Source organism: Arachis hypogaea, chromosome 11, assembly GCF_003086295.3.
Source record: "Arachis hypogaea cultivar Tifrunner chromosome 11, arahy.Tifrunner.gnm2.J5K5, whole genome shotgun sequence".
NCBI classification, from domain to species: Eukaryota; Viridiplantae; Streptophyta; class Magnoliopsida; order Fabales; family Fabaceae; genus Arachis; species Arachis hypogaea.
In genome coordinates, this window is record NC_092046.1 from 41107434 (window position 1) to 41115292 (window position 7859).

Consider the following 7859-nt stretch of genomic DNA (forward strand, 5'->3'; position numbering starts at 1 on the left):
TGGTAATTCTTTTGAATCTTGCCTTAAGCATTTATCTCTTGTCTTGAAACGGTGTCAAGAATCAAACCTTGTTTTAAATTGGAAAAAATGTCATTTTATGGTTACAGAAGGTATTGTTCTTGGACACCGGATTTCAAGTAAGGGAATTGAGGTTGATAGAGCAAAGGTGGAGGTAATTGAAAAATTACCACCACCAACTAATGTTAAGGCAGTCAGGAGTTTCTTGGGTCATGCAGGATTTTATAGAAGATTTATAAAGGATTTTTCTAAAATTGCTAAACCACTAAGCAACCTGTTGGTTGCTAATGTGCCTTTTGTCTTTGACTCTGATTGCCTGCATGCTTTTGAACTTCTGAAAGCAAACCTTACCTCTGCTCCCATTATAGCCCCCCATGACTGGGATTTACCATTTGAATTAATGTGTGATGCCAGTGACTTTGCTATAGGAGCTGTTTTAGGACAGAGGCATGGTAAGCTTGTACATGTCATTTACTATGACAGTCGTGTGTTAAATGATGCCCAAAAGAATTACACAACTACAGAAAAGGAATTATTAGCTGTTGTGTATGCTATTGATAAATTTAGGTCCTATTTACTTGGTTCTAAGGTTATTATTTATACTGATCATGCTGCTTTGAAGTACCTTCTAACCAAGCAGGACTCTAAACCAAGATTAATCAGATGGGTGTTACTCCTTCAGGAGTTTGATATTGAGATAAAAGATAGGAAAAGGTCAGAAAATCAAGTAGCTGACCATCTCTCCAGAATTGAGCCTGAAGCAGGAGTACAACCACCCACAGCTGTGAATGAGACGTTTCCAGATGAGCAATTATTTCTCATTCAGCAGGCTCCATGGTTTGCAGACATTGCAAATTATAAGGCCATGAATTTTATTCCAAGAGAGTACAGTAGGCAACAAGTGAAGAAGCTATTGACTGATGCAAAGTACTACATTTGGGAGGAACCATACCTTTTTACAAGGTGTTCAGATGGTATCATCCGGAGATATATCCCAGATGAAGAAAAACAGTAGATCCTTTGGCACTGTCATGGTTCTAAGTATGGAGGCCACTTTAGTGGTGAAAGGACAGCTACAAAGGTCCTTCAGAGCGGGTTTTACTGGCCGACTCTCTTCAGAGACTCAAGAGCATTTGTGAAGCACTGTGACAGATGTGAAAAAGCCATAAATCTCCCTTCCAACCATGAAATGCCACAGCAGGGGATTCTTAAGGTTAAGTTGTTTGATGTGTGGGGTATTGATTTCATGGGACCTTTCCCACCCTTACATTCAAACAACTATATTCTAGTGGCAGTTGATTATGTGTCCAAGTGGGTGGAAGCTATGGCTCTACCCACCAATGATGCCTAGGTGGTAATGAGCTTTCTTCAGAGATATATCTTTATCCAGTTTGGTGTCCCAAGGACACTCATTAGTGATGGTGGAAGTCACTTCTGTAACAGACAGCTAGACTCTCTTCTGCAGAGATATGGAGTCCGTCATAAAGTGGCAACCCCTTATCACCCTTAGACAAGTGGACAGGTTGAAGTTTTCAACAGGAAACTTAAGAGGATTTTAGAGAAGACTGTCAGTGTTTTAAGAAAGGACTGGTCTAAGAAGCTTGATGATGCTCTATGGGCATACCGGACAGCTTACAAGACTCCTATTGGCATGTCCCCTTATCAGTTGGTCTATGGCAAAGCCTGTCACCTGTCAGTTGAGCTGGAGCATAAAGCTTACTGGGCAATCCGATATCTGAATTATTCAGAAGCTGCAGGAATCAAGCGAATGCTTCAGTTGAATGAGCTTGATGAATTCAGATATTCAGCCTATGAGAATGCCAAGCTCTATAAGGAGAGAACCAAATTACTGCATGACAAGAAGATTGCCATAAGAGTTTTTGAGCCAGGACAAAGAGTGATTCTGTATAATTCAAGGCTAAAACTCTTTCCCGGGAAGCTGAAATCTCAGTGGTCAGGACTATGTGGTTACCAGAGCTTCCCCTTATGGTTATGTGGAAATACAGGAAGAGAATTCTGACAGGAAATTTACAGTGAATGGCCAGAGGTTGAAGCACTATCTTGGAGGCGAGATCAATCGCCAGAGGTCTGCTCATCTGTTGAATTAGCAGAACTGACCGTCAACTTAGGGACGTTAAAGAAGCGCTTGTCGGGAGGCAACCCGATAATCTCGTATCCTTAGTTATTTTCCTAGAAGTAGTTTCATTACTTATTTGATTTTTATTGTATTTTTACTATTTTTCTAATCATGCAGCTATTTTATAACAAGAACCGAACACTTCAGGCGACACACACACACACAAAAAAAAACGAGCACACGACGTGCAAGCGTCGCTGACGCGTACGCATCATATGTGTGTGGATGAAAAATAAAATTTGACAGAGTTGAGTAGGAGTGGGGCTGGAACTGTGCTGGGCACATAAGCCGCATCATGCGTACGCGTATCTGACGCATTGATGAGCGGATAATTTATACGCTTTTTGGCATTATTTTTAGTATGTTTTTAGTATATTTTAGTTAGTTTTTATTATGTTTTTATTAGTTTTTATCTAAAAATCATATTTTTGGACTTTACTATGAGTTTGTATATTTTTCTATGATTTCAGGTATTTTCTGGCTGAAATTGAGGGACCTGAGCAAAAATCTGATTCAGAGGCTGAAAAAGGACTGCAGATGCTGTTGGATTCTGACCTCCCTGCACTCAAAGTAGATTTTCTGGAGGTACAGATACCCAATTGGTGCGCTCTCAATTGCGTTGAAAAGTAGACATCCTGGGCTTTCCAGAAATATATAATAGTCCATACTTTGCCCAAGATTTGATGCCCCAAACTGGCGTTCCAAGTCAGCTCAAGAATTCTGGCGTTTAACTCCAAAACTGGCACAAAAGCTGGAGTTAAACGCCCAAACTGGCACAAAAGTTGGCGTTTAACTCCAAGAAAAGTCTCTACACATGGAAGCTTCAATGCTCAACCCAAGCACACACCAAGTGGGCCCGGAAGAAGATTTCTGCATTAATTACTGATTTCTGTAAACCCTAGGCTACTAGTTCTCAATAAATAGAACCTTATACTATTGTATTTTCATCTTCGGACGTTTAGTCCCTAGACACGTTTGGAGGCTGGCCATTCGGCTGTGCCTAGACTTTGTTCTTATGTATTTTCAATGGTGGAGTTTCTACACACCATAGATTAAGGTGTGGAGCTCTGCTGTTCTTCATGAATTAATACAAGTACTATTGTTTTTCTATTCAACTCAAGTCTATTTCTTCTCCAAGATATTCATTCGTTCTTCAACTTGATGAATGTGATGATCCGTGACACTCATCATCATTCTCACCTATGAACATGTGCCTGACAACCACCTCTGTTCTACTAGCAATGGCTTGAATGCGTATCTCTTGGGTTTCTAATCTAAGATTGGAACCTTCGTGGTATAGGCTAGAATTATTGGCGGCCATTCCTGAGATCCGGAATGTCTAAACCTTGTCTGTGGTATTCTGAGTAGGATCTGGAAAGGGATGACTGTGACGAGCTTCAAACTCGCGATTGTGGGGCGTGTGACAGACGCAAAAGGATTAATGGATCCTATTCCGACATGATCGAGAACCGACAGCTGATTAGCCGATGCTGTGACAGAGCATCAAGACCATTTTCACTGAGAGGACGGGATGTAGCCATTGACAACGGTGATTCCCAACATAAAGCTTGCCATGGAAAGGAGTATGAATGATTGGAAGAAGGCAATAGGAAAGCAGAGGTTCAAGGGGAACAAAGCATCTTCATACGCTTATCTGAAATCCACCAATGAATTACATAAGTATCTCTATTTTTATTTTATGTTTATTTTCATCACCTTAAACTCCATAACCATTTGAATCTACCTGACTGAGATTTACAAGATGACCATAGCTTGCTTCAAGCCGACAATCTCCGTGGGATTGACCCTTACTCACATAAGGTTTATTACTTGGACGACCCAGTGCACTTGCTGGTTAGTTGTGCAGAATTGTGACAAAGTGTGATTCACGTTTGAGAGCTCCAAGTCTTTGGCGCCATTGTTGATGATCACAATTTCGTGCACCAAATTTTTAGCGCCGTTGCCGAGGAAGGAACGAATGAACGAACAACCGTTTCGCATTTGTTTCCGGCAACAACCGTGCCAAATTTGGTCCGGCAACAACACCAAGTTTTTGGCGCCGTTTCCGGGGATTTTTCGAGTTTGGACAACTGACGGTTCATCTTGTTGCTTAGATTAGGTATTTTTTTTTTCTTCAGAATTTTTAAGAATGAATTCTAGAGTTTCAAGGTGATGTTTCCACCATCACAAAAGCTGATTGATTCTCATCAATTTAGCTATTGAATGTAATGTCCTGCTAAAGCTTGGCCAAACATGTCTAATCTTTTTAGACTGAAGCTTTAGACTAACATTGCATGATTCCTGGAATTTTTATTAAAATTTTCAAAAATCACAAAAAAAATTTATAAAACCATAAAAATCAAAAATATTTTATGTTTCTTCTTTGAGTCTAGTATCAATTTTTAAGTTTGGTGTCAATTGCATTCTTCTTGCATTTTTCGAAAACATGCAATATGTTCTTCATTGTTCTTCAAGTTGTTCTTGATGATTTCATTGCGCTGATCTTTAAATTCTCTTGTTCTGTGTGTTTTGTTGTTTTTCATATGCATTTTTACATTGTTATAGTCCTTAGTATACAAACTTTTAAGTTTGGTGTCTTGCATGCATTGTTTATTTGATCTTAGTTGCATTTTTTATTGATTCCCATCATCAAAAATTCAAAAAAATATTTTTTAAAAAAAAAACTATGTCTTTTGAAGTCAATAATACAGAGAATTGAAGATTCAGAACATTCAGCAGAGGAATCAAACAGAAAAAGCTGGGCTTTCAAAACGCCCAGTGAAGAAGGAAAACTGGCATTTAAACGCCAGCCAGGGCACCTGGCTGGGCGTTTAACGCCCAAAAAGGTAGAGATTTGGGCGTTTAACGGCAGGATGACACTAGAGGGAAGATTTTGTTTTTAATTCACATTTTTTTAAGTCTTCATAATTTTTCAAAATCAAATCTTTTTCAAATCATATCTTTTCAATCATATCTCTTTCAAAATCAATTTCTTTCCATTTTATATTTATTTTTACTATTTTCAAAAATCCTTCTTCAATTAAAGATTTACTTCAAAATTTTCAAGTTGTTACTTGCCTATTAAGAAAGGATCAAACTTTAAATTTTAAAATCATATCTTTTAATTTCTTGATAGTCAAGTAATCAACTTTAATTTTAAAAATTTTCTTTTTCTAAATTGATTTTCAATCATATCTTTTCAAACATATCTTTTCAATCACATCTTTTTCAAAATTAATTTTTTTTCAATCATATCTTTTTCTAATTTCAAAATCTTTTTCAAAAATCACTTTATTTCTTTCCCAATCTTAGTTTTCAAAAATCTCAATCAAATTTTCAAATTTCTTTTTAAAATCTTTTAATTAATTTTCGAAAATTCTTCCCCTCTTCTCACATCCTTCTATTTAAGGGACTAACACTCCTCTTCAAGGTGTAATTCGAACTCTAATTCTTTAGTAAGTTCGAATTCTCTCATCTCTATCCTCTCCTTCTATTCTTCTTTTCCTCTGACACCTGAAGCAATCTCTATACTATGACATAGAGGATTCCCTACTTTCTTGTTCTATTCTCTTTCATATGAGCAGGAACAAAGATAAAGGCATACTTGTTCAAGCTGATCCTGAACCTGAAAGGACCTTGAAGAGAAAGCTAAGAGAAGCTAAAGAACAATTCTCTTTATAGGGCCTAACAGAGCTCTTCAAAGAAGAAGAAACCATGGCAGCCGAAAGCAACAATGCCAACAATGCAAGGAAGGTGCTTGGTGACTTTACTGCACCTACTCCTGATTTCTATGGGAGAAGCATCTCTATCCCTGCCATTGGAGCAAACAACTTTGAGTTTAAGCCACAATTAGTTTCTCTAATGCAACAGAATTGCAAGTTTCATCGACTTCCATTGGAAGATCTTCATCAGTTCTTAGCTGAGTTCTTGCAAATCTGTGACACTGTCAAGACCAATGGGGTTGACCCTGAAGCCTACAGACTTATGCTCTTTCCTTTTGCTGTAAGAGACAGAGCTAGAACATGGTTGGATTCACAACCTAAGGAAAGCCTGAACTCTTGGGAAAAGCTAGTCAATGCCTTCTTGGCAAAGTTCTTTCCACCTCAAAAATTGAGTAAGCTTAGAGTGGAAGTCCAAACCTTTAGACAGAAGGATAGTGAGTCCCTCTATGAAGCTTGGGAGAGATACAAGCAATTGATCAGAAGGTGCCCTTCTGACATACTTTCAGAATGGAGCATCATAGGAATCTTCTATGATGGTCTGTCTGAACTATCCAAGATGTCATTGGATAGCTCTGCTGGAGGATCTCTTCATCTGAAGAAGATGCCTGCAGAAGCTCAAGAACTCATTGAAATGGTTGCAAATAACCAATTCATGTATACTTCTGAAAGAAATCCTGTGAATAATGGGATAACTCAGAAGAAAGGAGTTCTTGAGATTGATACTCTGAATGCCATATTGGCTCAGAATAAAATATTGACCCAACAAGTCAATATGATTTCTCAGAGTCTGTCTGAAATACAAGCAGCAACAGGCAGTACTAAGGAAGCTTCCTCTGAAGAAAAAGCTTATGATCCTGAGAACCCAGCAATGGAAGAGGTGAATTACATGGGAGAATCCTATGGAAACACCTATAATCCTTCATGGAGAAATCATCCAAATATCTCATGGAAAGATCAACAGAGACCTCAACAAGGTTTCAACAACAACAATGGTGGAAGAAACAGGTTTAGCAATAGCAAGCCTTTTCCATCATCTTCTCAGCAACAGACAGAGAATTCTAAGCAAAACCCCTCTGACTTAACAACCATTGTCTCTAATCTAATCAAAACCACTCAAAGTTCCATGATTGAAACAAGGTCTTCCATTAGAAATTTGGAGGCACAATTAGGTCAGCTGAGTAAGAAAATTACTGAACTCCTTCCTAGCACTCTCCCAAGCAATACAAAAGAGAATCCAAAAAGAGAGTGCAAGGCCATAACCACATCTCACATGGCCAAACATGGAGAGGAGGAAGAGGCAGTGATTCCCACTGAGGAAGACCTCAATGGACGCCCACTGACCTCCATGGAGTTCCCTAATGAGGAACCATGGAAATCTGAGGCTCATTCTGAGACCATAGAGATTCCATTGAATTTACTTCTGCCTTTCATAAGCTCTGATGAGTATTCTTCCTCTGAAGAGGATGAAGATGTTACTGAAGAGTAAGTTGCTAAGTACCTTGGAGCAATCATGAAGCTAATTGCCAAGTTATTTGGTAATGAGACTTGGGAGAATGAACCTCCATTGCTCATCAAAGAATTGGATGACTTGACTAGGCAGAGATTACCTCAAAAGAGACAGGACCCTGAAAAGTTCTCATTCCTTTGTATCATAGGCACCATGACCTTTGAGAAGGCTCTGTGTGACTTAGGGTCAAGCATAAACCTCATGCCTCTCTCTGTAATGGAGAAGCTAGGGATCATAGAGGTACAAGCTGCAAGAATCTCACTGGAGATGGCAGACAATTCAAAGAAATAGGCTTATGGACTTATAGAGAATGTCTTGGTAAAGGTTGAAGACCATTACATCCCTGCTGATTTCATAATCCTAGAGACTGGGAAGTGTATGGATGAATCCATCATCCTTGGCAGACCCTTCCTAGCCACAGCAAAAGCTGTGATTGATGTTGACAGAGGAGAATTGATCATTCAAGTGAATGGAG

The 7859-nt window shown here is 38.8% G+C and overlaps 1 non-coding gene across 1 annotated transcript; it reads right to left on the reverse strand.

Annotated features, from left to right (window-relative positions):
- Window positions 1-6271: 6271 nt before the first annotated feature.
- On the reverse strand, window positions 6272-6375 carry LOC112724473 (small nucleolar RNA R71). The gene has a single exon (XR_003163634.1). It is a non-coding gene; the product is annotated as a small nucleolar RNA R71 (small nucleolar RNA).
- Between the last annotated feature and the right edge of the window lie 1484 nt (window positions 6376-7859).